Source organism: Macaca thibetana, chromosome 4 (genome assembly GCF_024542745.1).
Source record: "Macaca thibetana thibetana isolate TM-01 chromosome 4, ASM2454274v1, whole genome shotgun sequence".
NCBI lineage: Eukaryota > Metazoa > Chordata > Mammalia > Primates > Cercopithecidae > Macaca > Macaca thibetana.
The window spans coordinates 99,579,680-99,601,218 of record NC_065581.1 but is presented as its reverse complement, the minus strand read 5'-3'; the positions used below and the strand labels follow the sequence as shown (position 1 = coordinate 99,601,218).

The window sequence follows — 21,539 nt, the reverse complement described above, 5'->3', positions numbered from 1 at the left end:
ATACATAGAAGTTTATAACAGTTTTCAAAATTCCCCAAACTTGGATGTTACCACAGTGTTCCTCATTATGAGAATATATACATAAAATGTGGTACATCCAGTCAATAAACTATTATTCGGCATTAAAAAGAAATAACCTATCAAGCCATGAAAAGGCATGGAGAAACCTTAAATGACTAAGTAAAATAAGTCAGTCTGGAAAGGCTGTATACTGTAGGATTCCAAAAATAGGACGTGCTGCAAATAGCAGAACTATGGCAACAGTAAAAAGATCAGATGTTAGCAGTTAGGGAAAAGGAAGGGATGAATAAGCAGAACACAAAATGTTAAGGGCAATGACACAGTTTTGTATGATACTATATTGTTAGACACATGTCATTATACATCTATCAATACCGAAAGAATATACAACACCAAGAGTGAACCCAAATGTAAACCATACAATTTGGGTGATAATGATGTGGCAATTAAAGGTTATAAGTTGTTACCAAATGTAACACTGTGGCATGGGATGTCAATAGTGAGAGAGGCTGTACATGTGGGCAGGGGGTTTATGAGAACTCTCTGTACATTCCATTAAATTTTTCTGTGAACTTAAAATTGCTCTAAAAATTAATATCTATTAAATAAAATATATGTTAAAAGAAGTAGATGTTCTTTAATTCAACAATTTGGAAAAGTGAAAAGGTAAGTTGGAAATTTTGTTGAGAAAATTGAAAAAAAAAAGAATTCACGGGAAGAATGAAGGCAAGGCAAATTTGTACAGCCATTCTAGAGAGCAATCTGGCAGACCATTAAATTAACTTGTGAATGTACTGAAACTCAGAAATCCCACTCTTTAATTAACATGTCAATGAAACTTTCACAAGAAGCTCTAAAGATACTTTATTCAAGGATATTCATTTCAGTTCTACATGAGTTAGTGGAATGATAAGCAACCTCCTTGAATGTCTAAGTAAAGTATAATTGAGTTTGATTCAACACAATGTAAATCTATGCTCCCATCAAAAGTAACAATTGATATATACACCCTACAATATAAACATTTGGTAAGAAAAGAAGCTTTCAGTGTAAAAAGTTAGAAGAAATAAGAGCCTTATTATTTAAGGTAGAGTAGATTTTATAAAGTTGGTATAAATTCTAAGTACATTCCCTCATAAACCATAATTACATATTTTTATGATGAATATACATTTAAGGATTTATACTAAAATAATAAAAAAGATGTTTATTGCTATGAAATAAGATTTAAAATAAGCAGTGAGAAGAAAAACATAATAAATTGTAAGCCATGAATTAAGGATTAGTACTAATTTTACTCTTCCTGACAACCTCTGTTAATAGAGGAATTTATATTACAGGTTTTCATGCTACTGGGACATTTCGTAAGTATAAAGCCCTTCCCATAAAGATGAATCCTAATATTCATTCTGCACAGAGAAGAGTAAGTATGCTCGGCTGGGTCTTGAGAAGGTAACACAAGCAAAAGAGTAAAAGTTACACACAGTCCATTAAAATTAAGAATTTTTCTATAGAGTTTGTGATTATCTTTGAGGATTAGTAGTTTTTCACTCAAGACATGCAGCATATTTAATTTATCTATTTGCATATTGAATGAATACGAATAAGTATTCATTTTAAGTAACAAACTTTTATTGAGTACCAGTGGTTCCACATGCAAGATCAAGTACCTGAGAGGCAAAACTTTGTTCTTCACCTCCACAGATAAAGCTGAGAATATAGACAAATCAACTGATACAATATATAACAACGAAGTTTGCTAAAGTGTAACGGAAGGCATGAGCGGGGTGTTTTAGGAGATAAGACAAATATATAAAACTGTAATAGTATATTAGGAATTCATTACCCTGCAAGTAACAAATCTTGACTAGTGATGATTTAAACTAAATGGCTACTAATGGTGATTCTGGCAGTAATTTTGGATCTCAATAATATCTTATCTGGGGAAACATTATTTCGAGGATTTTTTTTTCTTTTGCTTCTTGGTTCATAGACATAAATTGACCACTGCTGCTTCTCTAGGTACCATGTCCTGTTCCATGTTCAAAAAAAATTTTTTTTTAATAAAAGGTAAAGGGCTTTTTGTACCTGAGGTTTTATCTTGATATCCCTGAAGGAAATTCTCCCTATATGATTTCTGATTGCAACTTATTGGCCAGAATTAACATATGCTCACCTCCAGCAGTGAGGATGCTTGATTAGTTAGTATTTACTTAGAATACTCTTCTTTATAGAAGAGGGAGATAAAGAAAAATACATTACGGATTGGCATTGCATAAGCCGAATGCCTTTTTCTCTGCACAGGAAAAGAAAAAGATAGATAGATAGATAGATAGATAGATAGATAGATAGATAGATAGATGATAGATAGTAGAAGGTGGTGTTTGAGCTTCATTTTCAGTGATAGGTGAAGTATAATCTCACAAATATTTATGGTGGACAAGGGAAGAAAAACGTTCCAAGAGGAGAGACACACTTAAAATAAAATCATGAGCCCTCACTAAAACTACAGTTAAATCTCTCTAGATGCACAAAGAAGTGTTGTTGATAGGGGTGCACTTGAGGGTAGAATGGTAGGAAATAATTATGTCATGAGATGCCTCCTGAAATAAGTTAAGGAATTTAAACTGTAGCACGAAAGTATAGCAAAGCATTAAAATATCTTCAATAATCATGCTACACGGTCTAATATGCATTGTAGAAAATTTGTTCTCATAGACTATGAAGGAAAAATTAAAGAGTTGCCAGACAGATGCCATGTAAGAAATCATTAGAGACAGAAACAAGAATAGTGAAAATGTAATTGAAGACTGGGCATGGTGGCTCACGCGTGTAATCCCAGCGCTTTGTGAGGCAGAGGCAGGGGGATCGCCTGAGGTCAGGAGTTCAACAATAGCCTGGCCAACATGGTGAAACCCTGCCTCTACTAAAAATACAAAAACTAGCTGGGCGTGGTGGCGTGTGCCTGTAATCCCAGCTACACAGGAGGCTGAGGCAGGAGAATCGCTTGAACCCAGGAGGCAGAGGCTGCAGTGAGCTGAGATAGCGTCACATCACTCCAGCCTGGGTGACAGAGCAAAACTCCATCTCAAAAAATAAAATTGAAGTTGGTGAAATATGCTTAAGACATATTAAAGATATTGATTCCACAGGATACAGTAAATGACTAGACAATAAGTAGATGAGATAAATTGATAAAGAGAAATCTCAGATGACTGCCATGATTATAAATTAATAAATGAGTGTCAAGCCATTTATAAAACAGGAAATACCAAAGAAGAATAAATACTAAGAGACAGAGATGAAATTCATTTTTGTATTTGTATAGTTAGAAGTGTCTCTAAATATCTAAATGTAGTTGAGAAGGTGTCAATCGGTAGGGGCAATGGATTTTGGAATAAGGATAGTAGCTGGAACATTGGTTATAGGTGAGGTTTACTATAGATTTTATACAGAGAACTAATAATCAAACCTTAGGAAAAATATCAGTGTTCAAGGGCTTTGTAAAAGATAATGGACCCATGAATAAGACTTAGATGGACTTTTTGAGATATCTCAAGAATACTGGAAGGGTTTAGGGTCATGGAATGTGACAAAAAGTATAGTAAAGTGGATGAAATGATATGCAGAAGTCAATAAGTACATAAAATAGCCTATTAAGAATGCAGTATCAAATGTATTAGAGAATGTATTAATGAGCACCATTTTACTAGAGGGTTGAGGGAAAAGTTAGACTCAAGAGCAGGAAATAGAAGTGAATGTGAAGAAATAGAACTAGGAATGTAGAGTATGCTCTCAAAAATAATTTCTTAATCATACGTATATCAACTATGAGACAGCTCATACATCTCATTATACTGCCTTATTTGAATGTTTGCATTTTTAGTAGAAATAAACTACATTTAAATGAGCTCCTTGCAGGCAGATGTATTATACCACACACACAGCAATTTCATTTTATCTATTTTAAAACATTGCCAGAAGTCTTACTCTAGAAGAGTTTTATGTCAAAAAATGATATTAATAACATGCTTTTGATGTCATTATTTCCTTCATTATTTATTGGATTTTAAAATTTTGCTGCCTTCATGTAACTTCACATCAGTTATTGGGTTACATTTTAAGAAAATTTCTAGCAGCTATGGAGATGAATTATGTCTGAATCAAAAAATAATACTAATAAAGCAAATGTAGAAAATTGGAGAATGTATCTGAAGCTGGACTTTACAGATGAGTGCATCTAAACTTTGAATAATGTTTAGATTTTTTCAAAAATCTTTAACTTTTATTGTTAATCACTTTATTACATCAGATAAAATTAAATGTAATGACATTTTTGCTCTCATTCAACTATATATATTTCATTCATATATAAAAATATGTTCATATATAATATATACATATAGACACACACAAAACAAATCTAAAAGCAAAGAATTTCAAATCATTTTTATCAGTATAATGTGATATATAAGGTATTACAACTCTCAAACAGAGCTGTAACTGAGAGCTGTAGTGTGGTATTAACTGAAACTAAATGTTCTTCCAAGTTTGGTATGTTACATTGTCATTGAATTCTTCCTTAACGGTGATCTATTTCATTATAATACAATGTGCAACTTTACTTACATATTTAGATGAACACTTGTGGATTACATTCACCTTTTTTTCCTCCTCTACAATATTTCTTCCCAATAAACATCAGAGTACTTGATGCTAAATAGATTTTAGATGAAATGCATATTGACCCGAAGTCTAGATGAACATGCATATTGACCCGAAGTAGTAGTTTTCCCTTTTGAAGTGGTTACCCAGATGATCTAAAATTTATATGTACATCTATATAATTACTGAAAAGCCTCACAAAATTTAAACATTTCATGAAGAATTTACAAAATCCCTAAAGATATGTATACTGATGATCCTGCTGGGTTCATGAAACACAGTTGGAGAATCACAGGAGATGACAAATCTAAAATGAGACAATCTTCGAATTCTAAATCTAGCTCTCACTACTGATGTGATCAAGAAAATGTTAAATAACCTTTATAAGACTTATTTTGTTCATATGTACAGTGGGTAGAAATAGTAATACTACCTACCCAAGAAGACCAAGTTGTTTGCCATACTCCCTTATATTCATTGTACTTAAAATGTTAGCTGTTATGTTAGTTGTTCTATATCCTCATCTCTGAGAAGAAAGGATGAGGATTGGCCGGCAAGACTATGGACAGTACTAAAGAAGTTGTATCGAGCTAGCCTGGATTATAGACTTATTTAAACTGGAGAAGCTTAAATTCTGCTGCATTCTAAACTAATGGATTTTTAAAAGTTCACAGTACATGCTGTAGATTTCAATAGTGTCCTAACCTTTACCAAGACTCCACGTAAGATGTTGCGTGAAGCAAAGGGTTGATACTTTCAATATTTTTTTTTTTTTTTTTTTTTTTGAGACGGAGTCTCACTGTGTCGCCCAGGCTGGAATGCAGTGGCTGGATCTCAGCTCACTGCAAGCTCCGCCTCCTGGGTTTACGCCATTCTCCTGCCTCAGCCTCCAAGTAGCTGGGATTACAGGCGCCCGCCACCTCGCCCGGCTAGTTTTTTGTATTTTTTAGTAGAGACGGGGTTTCACCGGGTTAGCCAGGATGGTCTCGATCTCCTGACCTTGTGATCCACCCGTCTCGGCCTCCCAAAGTGCTGGGATTACAGGCTTGAGCCACCGCGCCCGGCTCAATATTTTTAATATACTTCTCCTCATCTGTGTTTTTACAGTTATTTTTATTCCCCCAATTGATTCCCCATCTAGCTCCAAAATAAGTCTTTGTATTATTTGAACTATCAAGAAATTATTACAGACTTCAGTCAATCATTAAATCAATATTGATTACTTCAGCCCACTCTACTCCATGAATGTGGTGTTATTTCAAAACCAAATAAAGTAATTGTATTAAGACAGTTTATATTGTAAAGGCCTTTAATTGTAAAGGGCCAAAGAGTCACCCATGGTGTCATTGTTTATTGACAGCTTACTAATCTGATAAGATTTCTGTTGGCAGAATATAAAAGGGATATATTTGAACATGGGCCTTCCTGGGATTTGCTATCACACAGTTTCCGTCCCATTCAGTTACCAGGATCTAGACATTTTATTTTCCTTATAAATGCCAAATTCATTATCTTTAGTATCTATTCCTTCAAAAAATAATAAAACACAGATATGACATGTGAGAGTTGATGAGTCGGTGCAAGGTCTAAATCTAAAGACCAGAAATGTCACAAATTTGTTTTATTTTTGGTTCCATGTCCTTTCTTCAAATTAACACAGAATCATACACATATCAGAAAAATAATATATGGATGTAAATTAATCTAAATTAATTGTACAATCACAAACATTTACTTTATGGTAGATAAAAAGATCTTACAAATGACCATGAACAGAGCTCAAATGCAGAATATTCCTGAGTGCATAATGACATCCCACGAGTGCTATGAGAATTAATGAGTTAAAAGTGATTTGAAATATTTTGATGAGAAATGTCATTAAGTTCTTTATAATCTCAACTTTTTAATTAAATTTCCCAAGGAATATCATTTTATTGCTGTTAAATTCAAGTACAGAGTGTCCTTCCAATGTGACCTACAGTATAGAATTAAAGCTTTTACCTCTGGAAATTACAGACAGTAAAGGGTGTTTTTTGTTGTTGTTGTTGTTGTTGTTTTGTTTTGTTTTTTCAAAGTTAAATATTTAAGATTAAAATCTGAAAAAAAGGGGCCTTTCTTTACCCAGAAAAAAAAAATGATTTTAATCCATTTTAGAACGTGGACCTTACCTGAGACGAGGCTGCTAAAATATCAAAATACATGAAGATCATTGAATACAGTATTTAACAATTTACAAAACAGTGAAAATATAATTTCTAGGTAGAAACTAAACAAATGCCTGACATGAAACTCAGCTGAAGTAACTGATGTGCAAACATTGAATTTGTGTAGTTCAATAGTAGAAGAGATCTCTAGGGAGGAAATAGTTATTAAAACCTTTGTGAAAAAGACATTTCCACATTTTAAGATATATATAAGGCAAATAATGAGTTTCTTTGTGGTGTTTTCAGCCCAAGATACATTTATATGAATGGCACATTCAGTGATCATAGCAATTGTAATTTTATAAAATATACGAGAAAGCTAAAATTTAAATTATACTTAAAATTATACTTATTTTATTGGTACCAGTACTAATTTTCATAATTCATAGAATTTAGAACAATCTAGGCAACAATATAAAGTAGCATTAAATAGCTTGGTTATGTCATTTAGTGAGTTTCTTCTTCAATTTCTTCACTAAGAGGTACTTCAAATTATCTATTAAAAATCACCAAAACAACATCATCCATCAAGTCAGAAGTCTGTCTAAAATTAATACGATTATGATTTAAAATATTGTAAGTTTTAACTGATAAAATGGATAACATTGAATATGTTAATAAATTTTGTTTGCTACCTTTTTAAGCTTTTTCTTTAAATTTTTTTTTTTTTTTTTTTTTTTTTTTTTTTTTTTTTTTTTTTTTTTTTTGAGACAGAGTTTTGCTCTTGTTGCCCAGACTGGAATGCAGTGGCATGATCTTGGCTCACTGCAACCTCTGCCTCCTGGGTTCAAGTGATTCTCCTACCTCAGCTTCTGAGTAGCTGGGATTACAAGCATGCGCCACCAAGTCCGACTGATTTTGTATTTCTAGTAGAGACAGGGTTTCTCCGTGTTGGTCAGGCTGATTCGCCCACCTCAGCCTCCAAGAGTGCTGGAACTACAGGTGTGAGCCACTGCACCCGGCCTTTTTTTTAAATTTTACTTTAAGATCTGGAATATAGGTACAGAATGTGTGGTTTTGTTACAAAGATATATATGTGCCAAGGTGGTTAGATGCACCTATCAAACCATCATCTAGGTTTTATGTCCCACATGTATTAGGTATTTGTCCTAATGCTTTCCCTCCCCTTGTTCCCTAACCCCTAACAGGCCCCGGTGTGTACTGTTCCCCAGTCTGTGTGTGTTTTTATTGTTCAACTCCCACTATGAGTGAGAATGTTCAGTGTTTTCTGTTCCTGTGTTAGTTTGCTGAGGGTGATGGTTTCCAGCTTCATCCATGCCCCTGCAAGGTACATAATCTCATTCTGTTTTATGGCTGCATAGTATTCCATGGTGTATATGTACTATATTTTCTTTATCCAGTGTATCGTTGATGGGCATTTGGGTTGGTTCTATGCCTTAGCTATTGTAAATAGTGCGCAATAAACATACATGTGCAAGTGTCTTTATAGTAGAATGATTTATAATCCTTTGAGTATATACCCAGTAATGGGATTGCTGGGTCAAATGGTATTTCTAGTTCTAGATCCTTGAGGAATCGTCACACTTCTTCCACAATGGTTGAACTAATTTATACTCCCACCAACAGTGTAAAAGCATTCCTATCTCTCCACAGCCTCCCTGGCATCTATTGTTTCTTGACTTTTTAATAACCACCATTCTGACTGGTGTGAGATGGTATCTCATTGTGGTTTTGATTTGCATTTCTCTAATGATCGATGATGATGAACTTTTGTCCATACGTTTCTTGGCCATATAAATGTCTTCTTTTAAGAAGTGTCTGTTCCTATGCTTTGCCCACTTTTTCATGGGGTTGTTTGCTATTTTCTTGTAAATTTGTTTAGGTCCTTGTAGATTCCGAATGTTAGACCTTTGTCAGCTGAGTAGCTTGAAAAATTTTTCACCCATTCTGTAGGTTGCCTGTTGACTCTAGTGCTAGTTTCTTTTGTTGTGCAGAAGCTCTTTAGTTTAATTAGATCCCATTTGTCAGTTTTGGCTTTTATTGTAGTTGCTTTTGGTGTTTTCTTCATAAGGTCTATGCTCATGCCTATGCCCTAAATGGTACTGCCTAGGTTTTCTTCTAGGGTTTTTATGGTTTTGAGTTTTACATTTAAGTCTTTAATCCATCTTGAGTTAATTTTTGTATAAGGTCAGCAGAAGGGGTCAATTTTTTTTTTCTTCATATGGATAGACAATTTTCCTAGCACCATTTATTAAATAAGGAATATTTTCCCCATTGCTTATTTTTGTCAGCTTTGTCAAAGATCAGATATTTGCAGATGTGTGGTGTTATTTCTGAGATCTCTGTTTTGTACCATGGTAGTGGTACGAAAACAGATATTGGTTTATATGTCTGTTTTGGTACTGTTACCATGCTGTTTTGGTTACTGTAGCCTTATAGTGTAGTTTGAAGTCAGGTAATGTGATGCCTCCAGGTTTGTTTTTTTTGTTTTTTTTTTTTTTTTTTTTTTTTTTGCTTAGAATTGCCTTGGCTCTTTTTTGGTTCCGTATGAAATTTGAAGAATTTTTTCTAACTCTATGAAGAAAGTCAATGGTAGTTTGATGGAAATAGCATTGAATCTATAAGATACTTTGGGCAGTATGGCCATTTTCATTACATTGATTCTTCCTATCCATGAGGACGGAATGTTTTTCCATTTGTTTGTCTCCTCTCTTGTTTCATTAAGCAGTGGTTTGTAGTTCTCCTTGAAGAGGTTCTTCACATCTCTTGTAAGCTGTATTTCTAGATATTTTATTCTCTTTGTAGCAATTGTGAATGGGAGTTCATTCATGATTTGGCTCTCTTCTTGTCGAGTGCTGCTGTATAGGAATGCTTGTAATTTTTGCACATTGATTTTGTATCCTGAGATGTTCCTGAAGTTACTTATCAGCTTAAGGAGTTTTGGGGCTGAGACAATTGAGACCATGGTGCTTTCTAACTATAGAATCATGTAATCTGCAAATAGAGACAATTTGACTTCCTATCTTCCTATTCAAATGCCCTTTATTTCTTTCTCTTACCTGATTGTCTTAGCCAGAATTTCCAATATTATGTTGAATAAGAGTGATGAGAGATGGCATCCTTGTCTTGGGCCTGTTTTCAAAAGGAATGCTTCCAGCTTTTGCCCATTCAGTGTGATATTAGTTATGGGTTTGCCATAAATAGCTCTTATTATTTTGAGATGTGTTCCATCAATACCTAGTTTATTGAGAGTTTTTAACATGAAAGGATGTTGAATTTTATCAGAGGCTTTGTTTGTTTGTTTGTTTGTTTTTTGTTTTTTGCATTTATTGAGATAATCATGTGGTTTTTTTGTCACTGTTACTGTTTATGTGATGGATTATGTTTGTGATTTTCGATACTAAACTAGTCTTGCATCCCAGGGATGATGCCAACTTGATCGTGGTGGACAAACTTTTTGATATGCTGCTGAATTCAGTTTGTCAGTATTTTGTTGAGGATATTTGCATTGATGTTCATCAGGGATATTGGCCTGAATTTTGTTGTTGTTGTTGTTGTGTCTCTGCCAAGTTTTGGTATCAGGATGATGCTGGGTTCCTGAAATGAGTTAGGGAGGAGTCCCTCCTTTTCAATCGTTTGGAATAGTTTCAGTAGGAATGGTACTAGCTACTCTGGCCTTGGGGTCTTTTTAGTTGATGTGTTTTCATTACTGCCTCAATTTCAGAAATTGCTATTGGTCTATTCAGAGATTCTCCTTCTTCCTGGTTTAGTCTTGGGAGGGTATATGTGTCTGGAAATTTAGCCATTTCTTCTAGATGTTCCAGTTTATTTACATAAATGTGTTTATAGTATTCTCTGATGGTAATTTGTTTTTCTGTGGGGTCAGAGGTGATATTCCCTTTTTTACTTTTATTATGTCTATTTGATTCTTCTCTCTTTTCTTCTTTATTAGTCTTGCTAGTGGTCTATTTTGTTATTAAAAAAAAAAAACACTCCTAGATTCATTGATTATTTTAAGGGTTTTTTGTGTCTTTTTCTCTTTCAGTTCTGTTCTGATCTTAGTTATTTCTTATCTTTCCTAGCTTTTGAATTTCTTTGCTCCTGCTTCTTTAGCTCTTTTAATTGTGATATTAAAGTGTTGATTTGAGATCTTTCCAGCGTTCTGACATGGGCATTCCATGCTATAAATTTCACTCTTAGCATTGCTTTAACTGTGTCACAGTAGTATCTTGTCTCTTTGTTCTCATTGGTTTCAAAGAACTTCTTGATTTCTGCCTTAATTTCGTTATTTACCCAGGAGTCATTCAGGAGCAGGTTGTTCAATTTCCATGTCGTTATGTATTTTTGAGTGAGTTGCTTAATCTTGAGTTCTAATTTGAGTACACTGTGGTCTGCCCGTTTGCTATGATTTCGATTCTTTTGCACTTGCTGAGGAGTATTTTACTTTCAATTCTGTGGTTCATTTTATAATAAGTGCTATGTGGCACTGAGAAGAATGCATATTCTGTTGATTTGGCATGGAGATTTCTATAGATGTCTATTAAATCCAATTGATCCATAGCTGAGTTCCAGTTCTGAATATCCTTGTTAATTTTCTGTCTCATCGATCTATCTAATATTGACAGGAGGTTATTAAAGTCTGTCATTATTATTGAATGGGAGTCTAAGTCTCTTTGTAGGTCTCTAAGAACTTGTTTTATGCATCTGGGTGCTCCTGTATTGGGTGCATATATATTTAGGATAGTTAGCTCTTCTTGTTGCACCGATCCCTTTACCATTATGTAATGCCCTTCTTTGTCCTTTTTGTGTTTGTTGGTTTAAAATCTGTTTAATTAGACTAGCATTGTCACTCCTGCTTTTTTTTTTTTTTTTTTTTTTTTTTTTTTGGCTTTCCATTTGCTTGGTAAATTTTTCTCCATCACTTTATTTTGAGTGTATGTGTGTCTTTGCATGTGAGATGGGTCTCCTGAATACAGCATACCAGTGGATCTTGACTTTTTATCCAATTTGCCAGTCTGCGTCATTTAATTGGGGCATTTATCCCATTTACTTTAAAGGTTAATATTGTTATGTGTGAATTTTATCCCATCATCATGATGATAGTTGGTTATTTTGCACACTAGCTGATATAGTGTCGTTGGTCTTTGTAGAGTCATTTGTCTTCATATTTTGGTGTGTTTTTACAGTGGCTGATACTGGTTTTTCCTTTCCATATTTAGTGCTTCCTTCAGGAGCTCTTACAAGGCAGGCTTGGTGGTGATGAAATCCCTTAGCATTTGCTTGTCTGGAAAGGAATTTATTTCTCTTTTGCTTATGAAGCTTAGTTTGTCTGTATATGAAATTCTAGGCTGAAAATTATTTTCTTTAAGAAATTTATTTTCTTTAATCACCATCAGAGAAATGCAGATCATAGAAATGCAAATCAAAACCACAATGAGACACCATCTCACACCAGTTAGAATGGCAATCATTAAAAAATCAGGAAACAAGTGCTGGAGAGGATGTGGAGAAATAGGAACACTTTTACACTGTTGGTGGGACTGTAAACTAGTTCAACCATTGTGGAAAACAGTGTGGCAATTCCTCAAGGATCTAGAACTAGAAATACCATTTGACCCAGCCATCCCATTACTGGGTATATACCCAAAAGATTATAAATCATGCTGCTATAAAGACACATGCACACGTACGTTTATTGCAGCACTATTCACAATAGCAAAGACTTGGAATCAACCCAAATGTCCATCAGTGACAGACTGGATTAAGAAAATGTGGCACATATACACCATGGAATGCTATGCAGCCATAAAAAAGGATGAGTTTGTGTCTTTTGTAGGGACATGGATGCAGCTGGAAACCACCGTTCTCAGCAAACTATTGCAAGAACAGAAAATCAAACATCGCATGTTCTCACTCATAGGTGGGAACTGAACAATGAGATCACTTGGACACAGGAAGGGGAACATCACACATCGGGGCCTATTGTGGGGAGGGGGGAGGGGGTAAGGATAGCATTAGGAGATATACCTAATGTAAATGATGAATTAATGGGTGCAGCACACCAACATGGCACATGTATACATATGTAACAAACCTGCATGTTGTGCACATGTACCCTAGAACTTAAAGTATCATAATAATAATAAAAAAAAGAATGTTGAATGTTGGCCCCCACTCTCTTCTGACTTGTAATGCTTCTCCTGAAAGATCCACTGTTACTCTGATGGGCTTCCCTTTGTAGGTGACCTGGCCTTTCTTTCTGGCTGCCCTTAACATTTTTTCCTCCACTTCCATACTGGAGAATCTGATGACTACATATCTTCTGGTTGATTTTCTCATAGAGTATCTTTGTCGTGTTCTCTGTATTTCCTGAATTTGAATGTTGGCCTGTCTTGCATGGTTGGGGAAGTTCTCCTAGATAATATCCTAAAGTCTGTTTTCCAACCTGGTTCCATTCTTCTCATCTCTTTCAGATATGCCAAGCAATCACAGATTTGGTCATTTTACATAATCCTATATTTCTTGGAGGCTTTGTTTGCTCGTTTTCATTCTTTTTTCTCTAATCTTGTCTGCATGCCTTATTTCAGCAAGGTGATCTTCAAACTCTGATATCCTTTCTTCCTCTTGATCAATTCTCCTATTGATACTTGTGTTTGCATCACAAAGTTATCTTGCTGTGTTTTTTAGCTTCATCAGGTCACTTGTGTTCCTCTCTAAACTGGTTTTTCTAGATAGCAACTCCTGTAACCTTTTATCAAGGTTCTTGGTTTCTTTACATTGAGTTAGAACATGCTCCTTTAGCTCCAGGGAGTTTGATATTACTCATTTTCTGAAACCTACTTCTGTCAATTTGTCTGTCTCATTCTCTGTCCAGTTTTGTGGCCATGTTGGAGAAGTTTTGCCATCATTTGGAGGAGGAGAGTCATTCTGGCTTTTGGAATTTTCACCATTTTTGCATTGGGTTTTCCTCATCTTCATGGATTGATCTACTTTTGATCTTTGAGGCTGATAACATTTGTATAGAATTTTTTTTTGGGGGGGGAGTGTTTTTTGTTGATGTTGTTGTTGTTGTTGTTGCTTTTCTTTTGTTAGTTTTACTTCTAACAGTCAGGTCCCTCTCCTGCAGGTCTGCTGCAGTTTGCTGGGTCCACCCAGACCCTTTTTGCCTGGGTATCACCAGTGAAGGCTGCAGGACAGCAAAGATTGCTCCCTGCTCCTTCCTATGGAAGCTTTGTCCCAGAGGACAAAGGATAGTTAGGATAGTTGGCTCTTCTTGTTGCAGCCTGGTGCCAGCTGGAGCTCTCCTGTATGAGATGTCTGTCAACCCCTGTTGGGATGTCTCTCCCAGTCAGGAGGCACAGGGATCGACGACTTGCTTAAGGAAGCAGTCTGTTCCTTAGCAGAGCCAGTGCACTGTGCTGGGAGAATCCCTCTTCTCAGCATCGGCTGCTCTCTTCAGAGCTGGCAGACAGGAAAGATGAAGTTCACTGAACCTGAGACTGCAGTTGTCCCTCCTGCCAGGTGCTCCGTCCCAGGGAGATGAGAGCTTTGTCTGTGAGAGCTCCGACTGGAGCTGCCAGGTTTTCTGCAGAAATGCCCTGCCCAGTGAAGACAAATCTAGTGGAACAGTCTGGCCACAGTCACTTTGCTGCACTGTGGTGAATTCTGCCAATTCCAAACCTCCCAGTCTCCTTAGAACTGTCAGGGGAAAAACACCTACTAAAGCCACAGTAATGGCAGACCATCCTCCCCACACCAAGCTCGATCCTCCCAGACCCACTCCAGATTCTTTCGCTAGCAGTGAGAATTTCAAGCCAGTTGTTCTTAGCTTGCTGGGCTCCATGGGAGTGAAACCCACTGAGCAAGACCACTTGGTTCCCTGGCTTCAGCTCCCTTTCCAGGGAAGTAAATTGTTCTCCTGTCTCACTGCAGTTTCAGGCATTGCTGGAGTATGGAAAAAACTACGCAACTCAGTCCCTACCCAGTCACCCAGTTTTTTGTGACTGAAACCCAGGGCCCTGGTGGTGTAGGCTCACGAGGGAATCCCCTGATCTGTGGATTGCAAAAATCCGTGGGAAAAGTGTAGTACCGTGGGTGGGTAGTGCAGTCTCTCACTGCTTCCCTTGGCTTGGGGAGGGAAGTCCTCTGGCACCCTGCACTTCCCAGGTGAAGTGACAGCCCACCCTGCTTCTGCTCACTTTCCGTGGGTTGCACCCACTGCTTAACCAGTCCCAATGAGATGAACTGGGTACCTCAGTTGGAAATGCAGAAATTGTCTGCTTTCTGTATTGGTCTTGCTGGGAGCTGCAGTCCAGAGCTGTTTCTATTCAGCCATCTTGCCTCTGCCCCCCCAAAATTTTACTTTTCTTATTGGCATATTTTATTTTAAATGATGGAGTCAGAAAAGTGGTATATTGTCTTAGTGGCTTGATGAGGGAGAAAAATGCCTTCAAAGCATTGAATCGATTCAAACATTTGAACTCTGGCTTCAGACCTATGTCTGTGCTAACAGATAATTTATGTAACTTATACGAACCTTATCTATCAAATATCAATGGAAGCATTTAACCATAAAAAAGGGATTTATGTACTTTAATATTCATACTATTTGGACAGTCAGGGTTAAACATTTACTTTTGACACATTAAAGGGCTATAAAAATATGACTTTATGTAGTTTCATGCTATGTGTAGAAAATCTAAAGATTTTTGTTACCATCTTCCCCAATAATAAGGTGCTGAAGTTTTTCTGTTACTAGATACATTTGTATCAGAATATCATGTGACTAAGTTCTGTCCCAAAGAATATGGGAAGTAATATATGGCATTTCTGGGCCCCAAAGTAGTCTGTAGTGCTCGTCCCTAAATACTCTTCCTATCTGCAGGTTAAACACATAGAAGGAGGAGGCTCCACAAGTGAAATAATCACATGAGAAAAGGAGTCAAGATCACTAAGTGGCTATGTCCTGAAAACTCTCTAAACTGTATGGGACTGAGGCTTAAGTGAGATATTTCTATTTCATAAAATTTCTGAATATTAGGTATTGATTTTATAATGGTCTATCTATACTAATACAAGAGCTAACTCATGGTTTCTTTCTCCAGCTTCTATGCTTCTATCATCTCAATGGCTTTCATAGTCATAAGGATGGTGAATAGATGGAAGGGTTGGCCTTGGTAAGCCTAAAGTTCATGAATAATCCCCAAGATTTCAGAGGGAAATAGAAATGTTTTGGGGCATTGGTAAACATTTCTAAGAATGATTTTGTAATAATTTTATACAATATTATTTTATTATAAGTGGAAATTTTTCTTAATTTTCTTTTTAGATGCTCACTGATATTGTACAGAAATGCAACTGATTTTCATATGTTGAATTTGTTTCCCGTAAGTTTATGGAAATCATTTATTAGTTCTAACAGGTTTGTGTGTGTGTGTGCGTGTGTGCATCTTTAATATTTTCTACGTATAAAATCTTGTCATCTGCAAACATAAATAATTTAGTTTTTCTTGCTTATTTGGATGCATTTTATTTCTTTTATTGTCTATTTATTTTGGCTAGGATTTCCTGTACTATGAGAGAGTGAGCATCAGCAATTAAAACAGAATAATACTGGCATAAATACAGAAAGACAGGCACATAGTAATGGAACAGAATAGAGGGCTCAGAAATAAACACGCACATATGGTAAACTAATCTTTGGTCAGGGTACCAAGGATACACAAAAGGTAAAGATAGTCTCTTCGATAAATGTTGTTGGGAAAAGTGGATATTTGCATGCAAAAGAATAAAACTGAACTGCTATCTTACACTGTACATAAAATTTAACTAAAAATGGATTAAAGACTTAAACATAAAACTCCTAGAAGAAAACACAAGGGAAAAACTTCTTAACATTGGCCCTACAATGATTTATGAATATGACACCAAAAGCACAAGCAATAAAAGCAAAAATAGATGAGTGGGGATATATCAAACTAAAAAGCTTCCCTACAGCAAAGGAAACAATCAACAGCAGAAAAAGAAAAACATGAAATGGGAAAAAAATATTTGCAAACCATATGTTTGATAAAGGATTAACAGTCAAAATATGTAAGACACTTCTCTACAGCTTAATAGAATACAAACAAACAACCTGGTTTAAAAATGGGCAAAGGGCTTGAATAGATATTACTTCATAGAAGATATAGAATGACCAACAGTTATAAAAAGATGCTCCCTATCACTAATCACTGGGGAAATGTAAATCAATAGCACAATGAGCTCTCATCTCACACTCATTAGAATAGCTATTATCAAAATAGTGTTATCAAAGATATGAAGAAAGTCAAACCATTTACACTGTCGTTGGAAATATAAAATGTTGAAACTTCTGTGGAAAAGAGTATGGAGTTCCTCAAAAAATTAAAAATAGAACTACTATATGATCTAACAATTCTGCTTCTGGGTATGTATTCAAGGAAACTAAAACCAGAATCTCAAAGAGGTATCTGTACTCCCATATTAATTATAGCATTATTTACATAAAAAAGATATGGAAGCAACATAAATGTTCATGGCAGAAGTATGGATACAGAAAATTTGGAATATATGTACAGTGGAATATTTTTCAGCACTATAAATGCAGGAATTCCTGCCATTTGTGACAACATGGATGAACTTCAAGACGTCATGCTAAGTAAAATAAACCAGTAATGGTAAAACAAACACCACATGATGCCACTTCTATGATAACTTTGAAATACTCAAACAAATAGATGGATATAATAGAAAGGTGACTGCCGGTAGGTGGAAGAAGGTGGAAGGAGAAGGAAATAGGGTAATATTACATAAAGAGTACAACGTTTCACTTATGCAAGATGAATAAATCCTAAAGGTCTACTATGAAGCATAGTGTCTATAGTTAACAATATTGTATTGTATATATAAAGATTACTAAGACTGTGGATCTTAAGTATTCTAATTACACACAAAATAATAATAACAATAAATAAACAGGGTGTAAACAGATGATAGATATGTTTATGGCATCGATTTGGGCCATGGTTTCATAGGTTTACACTTATCTGTGGACTCATCAAGTTGTATAAACTAAATATGTATGGCTGTATGGCTTTTTGGATTTCAATCATACCTCAATGAAAGAGTTTAAAAGTAAAGTATCCACTCAAATAATATGCATAGCCACCAAATATCCAAAAGACTTTGACTACATAGATTATATTATAATATTGTTAATTATATGAATAATTAATAATAAGTTCATAATTTAAAATCATCTACCCTTGTTAAAGAGAAGGTAGAAGTAAAAGATAGAATTAGAAACTTTGATGGAGAATGGGCCTTCTTGTACTTAACTGGACACAGCTCAATACTTGATTTATTTTCCTGTAGAAAGAGTTTTTTAAAAAGACAAGTGAAATTTTATTAGAAAGATTAATATAAATTATTACATATGATTTGCCTAAACACACACATACATACACACACACACACACACACACAGAGAAAAATCCAAGTAGAAAAAGTCCTATTTAGCAATCTGAAAGTATGATTTTAGCAGAAATAATTCAGCGAAGATAGTAACCAAATCCCTTTAAAAGGATTTAAGCAGACATTAAAAGACAGAGAAGCACAACTCACCACTTAGCAATTTTGCATCAAATTGTGTGAGGCAATATGCAGAAAACTGATAAGCAAATGAGTGAAAATAGTAAACAAATAAGAGTACACAGCTTAATACTTTTTTTCTGATAAAACTAGGCAAAGTATTCCCAATATGAAATTCCTCAGGTGCCTTCATGGAAGTATGCAGGTAAGCTTGAAAGTGAGAGGTGCTGAATGACCCAATGATAATCTGATTAGTACAAAAATGTGTCAATCATGGAACAATTCACCTGCTTTGGCTGTTATGTTAGTGAATTTCCCTTTAACAAAATAAAATATTGATGCATTTTTAATGTTAACATTAATTTGCTTCTTAATTTGAGTAGAGAAATTCTTAATATGAAGTCACACTGTGAATAAAATATAACATTAAAGAATATAGTGTTAAGTACAATCGTTTATTTGTTTCAAGAATAAAATAATCTATTACTTTCTGAATAGTGTATATACCACCATTCTTTTAAGAGAACCTTCACACAACTTAACTGTATTCATTTCAAGGTGTTTACTGGGATATTCTTTAAAAGTAAAAGTGTTACACTGAACTTAAAATATGTCTTTGAATGTAATTTATCCAAATAAGTATTACATTATACAACATGAGAGGAGATGAAAATATGTGGTAGATTCAGACAATTGACTATTTTATTTGCTAAAAAGATACACATTTTTGATACACTTCATAACATGAATGAATATTCCAAATTTTAGGCTTGGTTAAAAAAGTTGGAACCAGAAGATTCCATATGGTATGCTTCTGAGGTATATGAGTATGGGTTGGTAAGGAAGGGCAGGAGGGAACATGGTTCAAAATTTTTATGGGCCGTTTTGTGAGAAAGAAGAAGTAGCTGGGCTTCTCTTGGATCTATAGCTGCTTCAGTGACCCTACTGGGCTTCCTAGCAGTGGCCTAGCAGAAAAATAAAAAAATATGTACATGTATTCAGGTAACCAGAGATAAGAATTATAAGCCCATTGAAATACCATCGGAAGACGATGGAACAGTGCTGCTGCCCACGGTTGCAGTTCAGTTTCCAGGGGCATGTGGACTTCCCTACAGGATTCCAGTGTCCCAGGGTATTAGGGGTGTCTGCTGGTAGAAGGAATTCTGCATGCCCCCAATGCTGGCTGGGGAAATTTGATATATGTTGTCAACTATTCTGTAGATAACTACAGAAAAAGGGATAAGACATATTTCATTAGCCATAAAAGTGAAAAGAGCAGTCCCGAAAACATCTGCTTTAACAGTGTGGGTTTCCCATGGAAAACAACTGAACAGGATCTGAAAGAATATTGCAGTACCTTCAGAGAAATTCTTATGGTGTAGGTCAAGAAGGATCTCAGAACTGGCTATTCAAAGGGATTTGGCTTTGTTCATTTTATAAAATATGAAACCCAGGTGAAAGAATGTCACAGCAACATAAGACAGATAGATGATGATGTGGCTGTACGCTTCCTAATTCTAAGCAAACTCTGAATGAGATTTTGAGAAGCAAAAATATGTTTGTTAGGTGTTGTACAGAGAAGATGAATTCTGATAAGCTTCAGCAGTTCTTTTGTCATTGCAGAGAAGTGATAGATGTCTTCATTCCCAAACCACTCAGGAACTTTGCCTTTCTTACATTGCAGATGATTAGCTTGTGCAGTCTCTTTGTGGAGAGGAGTTCATTATTAAGGGAATCAGCATACATATATCCAATGCAAGTGTAAGCACAATATCAGTAGACAGAAAGAGGTGGAAGATTTGGTGGTAATCCAGGTATCTTTGGGAATCAGAGAGGTTTGGTAACTGTAGTGGGAGTGGAGCAGACCTGAGAAACAACCAAGGTAGAACATGGAGGGTGGAATGAACTACAGGGTCAGGCAGCGGTTTTAATTGAGACTTTAGCTCAAGCATGGATTCTAAGCCTTCTGGCTGAAAAATGCAGACATGGGGGTTATGGTTTGTTGGGATAGAATGGTGGGATTACAAATTTTTCTAAACTCATGGTAAGTATACATAAAATACATGTGTACTAAAAACTTTCAAATTTGGTTTGTCCAATGTGGAGTATATTCAGCAGTATTTGTAACATTTTTCTTTAAAAAAAAAAAGAGGAAGAGCTGGCCGGGCGTGGTGGCTCGTGCCTGTAATCCCAGCACTTTGGGAGGCAGAGGCGGGTGGATCACGAGGTCAGGAGATCGAGACCATCCTGGCTAACACGGTGAAACCCCGTCTCTACTAAAAAATACAAAAAATTAGCCAGGTGTGGCAGCAGGCACCTGTAGTCCCAGCTACTCAGGAGGCTGAGGCAGGAGAATGGCGTGAACCCAGGAGGTGGAGCTTGCAGTGAGTTGAGATCAGGACACTGCATTCCAGCCTGGGCGACAGAGCAAGACTCTATCTCAAAAAAAAAAAAAAAAAAAAAAAAAAAGAAGAGCTAATGGGATTTTATAAGTTTTGTTACATGAAGGGTGGAAATATTGAGTGATTGAAAGTGAACTGCTGTTAGCCTGATTTGACAAATCAATAATATACAATTGATATCAAAAGGATTCCTCTGTAATATTTTATCCCTGGACATGTCAATTGTTTGCACATTCAAAATGGAAACTATCGATTAAACTGTATTATTTTCTTCTTGTTTTAATTTAAACCGCATCTTATGAATTTTTGTTCCTTAAGAAAACCTCTTTTGGAGAGATCATGGTGTCATGTGTTTGGTTCTTTTGTTTTTGTTTTTTTAACACTTGTTTCCCTCTGTTATGTTTTGGATGTGTCCTCACCCAAATCTCATCTTGAATTGTAGCTCCCACAATTTCCACATGTTATGGGAGGGACCCAGTGGGAGATAATTGAATCATGGGGGCAGTTTCCCCATACTGTTCTCAAAGTAGTGAACAAGTCTCACCAGATGAGATGGTTTTGTAAGGGGAAATCCCTTTTACTTGTTTTCATTCTTTCTTGCTACTGCCAGGTAAGAAGTGCCTTTAGCCTTCTGCCATGATTGTGAGCCCTCCCCAGCCACATGGAACTGTGAGTC

At 35.7% G+C, this 21,539-nt stretch overlaps 1 pseudogene; it reads left to right on the top strand.

The window, feature by feature from the left end:
- Positions 1-18,660: 18,660 nt before the first annotated feature.
- On the top strand, positions 18,661-20,392 carry LOC126953427 (TAR DNA-binding protein 43-like; annotated as a pseudogene).
- Positions 20,393-21,539: the final 1,147 nt, after the last annotated feature.